This window comes from Opisthorchis viverrini (assembly GCF_000715545.1).
Source record: "Opisthorchis viverrini unplaced genomic scaffold opera_v5_81, whole genome shotgun sequence".
NCBI classification, from domain to species: domain Eukaryota; kingdom Metazoa; phylum Platyhelminthes; class Trematoda; order Opisthorchiida; family Opisthorchiidae; genus Opisthorchis; species Opisthorchis viverrini.
In genome coordinates, this window is record NW_008751736.1 from 1,633,916 (window position 1) to 1,639,930 (window position 6,015).

A 6,015-nucleotide genomic window follows, 5' to 3' on the forward strand; every position below is an offset into this window, starting at 1 on the left:
GGGACAAAGTTTTATAAATAAAATGTTATCAAGTGTGCTTGTTTCTTCATCAGGTCAGAACGTGACAATGATATTGTACAAATCGGAATCGTTAGGTGTTTCATTTTGGAGTTTCAGGAGACTTCATTCTGATACGGTAAAAGAATGACAGTTTGCGAAGATTTTTTCAGCTTACTGTTTTTCCGAGATAATGTCGCTAGCCAAGCATACATAAATAAGAACATACGATACTTGGTAACAGAATCTTCAATAGACACAACAGGAGTGTGTTGACCTTGATGGAGCAATGAATCTAGAGTACCGCCTCTGTGCTGACTGTTGGTTTTCTCCATCCCTATTTAACAAAATGAGCCAAGTGTACAGTAATCATTGTTCACGGATCGGATGCGATTTACAGGCATTTAGTTGCTCTCCAAGTCTGGGTGGTGTTCACTGAATCTACACTTTGGATTTCTAGATTATCAATGAAATTTCGCCATGGGACAGTTAACCTGAGATCGGCTGCTGGATACCAAGTTCGAGAAAAATAAATCGTTCAGCTGTAACACTCTTTTAGTGCCTAGCTGCCACGCCACACGAATGACTCATGAGGACTGGGATACTGGCAGGTTGCCCAAACCTAGACAGGGGACGTCGAGACTTGGAGGTCGGGTTCGAACCACGAACCTTCCGGTCAGTAAATTCGCGCTCTAACCACCGAGCCATCTCGCACCTCATCGAGAATGGAGAGACCATTTCACTCTTCTCGGTCACACTCTAATAACGACAGTGAGAATCCTGTGCTGGTGAGCCCAAAGATGATCAAATGTTGTCCAGAAGCCGTAAGGTCCAAAGTAGTTGAAGCCATTTTCGAAAACAACTGCGTGGTACAAGTACTTGTTGTGCCACGCGTTCTTCAAAAGCGTTTGCTCTGACGCGACGGAAGGTACTACCTTACGACGAATAGCAAATATCTTGGTAGTGTCCCCGCCCACTTTGGCCACTCATACCCACCCAGAAGAAAAAATGAAAATTTTGAAAGTCAAATGGATTTATTAGGACATTCAGCTATCAGCACCTTAATTGTGGAACAAACTCAAACAACCAACGTCGCTCTGGCGCGCGTTTGTGCGTGAGTGTGCATTCCGTCCAACGTCGACACAAAAATAATGGCCAGAAAACAGCCACCCAGAGTCCGTGCCTTGTGAACGATGCTGATAATTAAACCAACAGAACAGCTAATTTTCCTTGTACCTAATGAAAATGTGACCAGTCTGTTCGATTGAATTGAAAAGTGCGAGAAAACCATTGAGGTTTGTGTGCAATTCTGGCAGGAATTGAGAATGTACTTTTTCCATCCAGCTGAAAATAGGTCATTGTGAAATTTCGAATTTTAACCTAATCAATTGTCGATTAATTCCAAATCGTCAGGTTATCTAACCTAGCTAGGCATCAGAGGTGACTAGATGGTTATCTGAAAAATTCGCATCTATACGAAGAATGAAGATTTACTTGACGTGATTTGATCAGTTGTCCTGATAAGGACAACGACCTGAAGAAGATTGCTGACTGACGCAATTAGGTCCCGTCACCTTGTGAGTGGAACAGGTAAGACGTTAGAAGCATAACATTAACTGATAATCAGCCCAAAAAGCTTGGATACTAACTGTATCAACAGCAAAATAAAGGGTAAATCTCAAAGATCAGCAATGTCCCACCTTAGATATGCATTATTTGATTTAACAGAGAGTAGTGAAACGGGCAGTTGATGTTCCGAGGCCAGTTTCTAGACAGCTAAGTCCATATAGACCTTAAAACTCCTATTAATTCGTAGAGAATATCCCACCAAATATACACTCATCTGCAAACTAATTTGGTTCTTTCGAGAGACTCACCTGGAACCCAGCTTAATCTCTCGTTTATGATGTTCTCAGGCAACTGAATGTGCTGCACTAAGCCGCCTTATGTTTCAGTCGCTACGATATTTGAACATCATAAACGAGAGATTCAGCTGGGTTTCAGGTGAGTCTCTCGAAAGAACCAAATTAGTTTGCAAATGAGTGTATATTCGCTGATTCCGTGCCATTTGGTTTCAAGTAGAACGTAAGGTTGACGGAAACCAGGGGACTACGCCTACCTGATGAGCCCCAAAAAGGGCGAAACCGGTCGTGAGCTGTCGACGGATTTTCAGCAACCTTATGAGTAGTACATTACAAAAGTCCTACCAAGTTTTCAAAGATGTAGCTTCAGTTTTTGACAGCATCGCACTAGTGCGTGAGCTCTCGTTTACCGATAAGTTCACAACTCAGGCTGAGGCTGTGGCCGGGGGGAGGAGTACAAGGAATAGCCACGGAAGAGGAACTATCTGGCAGGACTTAACTTCGTGGAACTGTACAGCTGTGTGTTTCTAATTCGTACGAATTACAGCGGAATTTTAAAATGTCTCAAAAAACGGGTGTTCTCTACAGAGCCGCCACCAATAAGCCACATGTCTGGTCAGTGCGAAAGTGGGCAAAACTGTTCGGCTACAATTGAACGCAAAAGGGGGCGAATACGAGAGCGGTGTATCACATGATCAATGGTTAAACTATGAGAAAGGCTCATTCAATGAAACACATGGAACGCGTGGGAGAGTAAGCTCTCATTAAAGCCGTAAAGTATGTTATCTTGGAAAGCAACAATCCAGGTTGGTTAACCTGGCTCACATTTGTTAGTCGCGCTCCCCTCTTTGCACAAAATTCTAACAAATGATTCGAACTGAACGAGGCTTTCCAGAATTACGCGACTTTCTTTTTTTTCATATGGTTCAGTTGGGTCTGCCTGCGGTTTAGGCATTTATCAAGTACGGATATCTACACAACGAGAGCACACGGCAAAAGTAGGACACGTTTATCGGTTTAGCAACACTAGATAGAGGTGTCAGGAGAATTAGACCCGCATTTTGGTCAGTATTTTCCATTCCACCCTTCCATCCTCATCATTATTGACGTCAGCACTTGAACCCAGTTAAGACTACCTATAAGAACAGTCATCGACACAATAGGTCAACATTATCCAAAGTGAGAAATTGGTATCACCAAAGTAGAGTTACCAAATGTTATTAATCACATCACTTTCGGTTTTCCAAATATCCAGTTTGGACTTACAAATCTGCTGGATTGTTGAAGTAAACTTGATCTTTTGGACCGCAAATTTGGTCCAAAATTGGTGTTCCCCATTTTGGCTGTGACAAAATGCATTACGTCAGCCAATCGAGACTATATCTCTCCTGCAAAAATTCTCCGGGACGCTCAACCCAAGCACCGTACGGTAACGCTGGGAAAGCAGAACAAATTCACAGTGGATGACGCAAACCAGTAGGTTGAAGATACTCGTTTTATCTTTGTGTGTTCAATATCACATGATGAAACAACCTATAGAAGAGTCTCGTTAGTTGAGTTACACGCAACTAACCGGCTTTACTTACAAACTGAAGAAATCAGAGTTCAGGCCTTTGCATCCTCATGTTTGGGACGATTGTTTCCCACTTTATTTTTGCCAAAATCACATATTTCTGGTTCAGCAGAACAGATGTCGAATAACGGAAATCTTTCCATGAACAATGTAATCGTTGATTCCATCAGTCAACGAACATGCTAAAACAAAATCAAATTCCGACAAATACTCACATTTGCATATCAATTTAACGGGAGACTCACCTAGAGCCCAGCTGAGCCTCTCGTTCGGGATTTTCTAAAGCAACTGAATGTGCTACCTCATGTTTCAGTTGGTACGATATCGGAGATATCGCTTACATTGTGTAGACGTACTACATTACTCATCAAGTGGCTCTTGTAGAGCTTTCAGGAACCTTAATTTGAATCACCGTTCATTGAAGTACAATTACCTCTTTTACGGAAGACTGACCGAAGAATATTGGTAAACGTCAGAAATTGAGGTCACACACAGGGAATAAAACCTACAGTCTATGAAATTTGCAAGACAATTGGCCCTGGTCACTTGCGTTGCACAGAATCTCCGTTCTCCCAAGGCATGAACGACATTGTGCAACGCAGTGGTCTTCAGATAGCCACGACAGATCCAACTTGGATCGATTAACCAAGGTCATACTTTCATAATGGCAAGGTCACACTAATGGTTGTTAACGTATTAATCTTTTCAGTGGGATTCAACTTACATCCGTATAGTCGTTTCAAGCACTGCTGCCAATATCTAAGTTTCCTCAACAGCTTTCATATACACTGGTACAAATGAAGTCGAAGAGGTTTCTAAGATCGCGTTTTCATTTCAGAACGTATGTTTGAATGTGCACTAGGTGCATATTTATAAACAAGCTATTAACCTTGGGGCTACTGTGCCCAAAGAAAGCGAGTTATTTTGACAGATGCGGTAGGTTTTCAACAGTCAAGCGATTCAAGTAAAACGACCGATCTGTAGCAGTTTTTAGTACAGCTTTCATTTGACTGAGAGAAAACCCAACTTCGAATTAATGACCTCAGCGTCCTAGTATTGAAGATGGTGTCATCGAAAAACTTCCCTAAATCAGACTGTCAGGATATGCAAACTTGAACAGGACCCTCAAAACAACCTTGACAGTTGTAGCCCCAAAAATCAATCAACAGAAGAACCTTAGTTCATTGCACCAAATCTAGACCCATTAAGGAGGGGCGCCCAGTCTTCATCGGCGTACAAAAGACTGTCATCCCTGACTCCGCATTGGTTGCTTGAATGTGCACGATTGTGATTGGTCCGAATTCTGATTGGTCATTTAGTTGTCCATGTCAGCTGGTCGTTGGTGGCAGTGCTCCCAGGGCTTATCCACATCGCCGAATAAAACAAACAGCACAAATGGCTGCTATGAATTCGATTAATACGAACCATATTATTAATGCGGCATGTCTTATGCGCCAATGTTTTGGCCAGCAACCAGCTTTTACTTCTATAATGGATATTTTACTATAAATAGTATATTCGCAAAAGTCTAAACAAAGGGATAAGTGACCTGCATGAGCAAGCTTAGCAAACGCACAAGAATCATTGTCCCAAATGAAGTAACGTATTAGGACGCTAGTGGTGACTACATCAGGATAGAGTAAATATCGGTGTGGCAGTGAAAATTGGGAAAGAAATAAAAAAATCATTAGAATAGAATAGAACCGAACGAAAGATATGAATGACGGGGCGTAGCACTCACAAATTTTATGAAAATTTATCAGATAAAGTTGGTGTTGAAGGGAGACTCAAATGATACTTACGTCAACGTCTCCTTTATGATGACTCGAATATCGTATTACCTTAAATATGAGAGGCCCATGTGCGGCACAATCAGGTGGAGAATTGTACAAACGAGATTCAGTTGAGTCAGCCATTAAAGCAAAATTAATTTGCAAATGAGTGTATTAAGAAAATGTTTACAGTGTTACGTCAAGTTGACTAAAGGGATAGTGGGAGGTCGCCCTATTTGATAATCCAAAAGGACACATGGTGATAGACTGCTGAAGAGTTTTCGACAAACCTATGAACAGTGTGTACAGGCTAGAAAGTCGACAGTGATAGCTCGAATGTCCTCCCAACTCAAACATGAGGCGGCCTTTGTGCATAAATTCCACTTGAAAAGAGTAAATGAGAGGAACAGCTGGGATTCAGTCGAGTCTCCCGGTAAAACCAACTCAATTCGCCATTTCCCTAAGATACAAAAACGCTGGTGGGCGTGTGCCAAAGGGACGTATGCTGATTAAGTAACCTCGAAAAGGAAGGTGGGGTTTCGATATCCCATTAATAAGTTGACGCAACGTTGCTGACTAGTTGTTTCTGTCTGTACAATGGAGATATGAAGGTAGGATTGCAACAGCCTTGCAATTGAAAATGGATTAAAAAGCTCTTGAGTGGTTTATACGATGGCCAATCTTCATCAGCTGCTTCAGTGTTGAACTCCTGAGGCTACCAGTTCCGAAGCTGCCCAGAGGTACATTGGGTAACACGATTCTCGAGACGTCACATGGTCCGGTCAGTGTGCCCGGATTCGCAGGTGTAAGC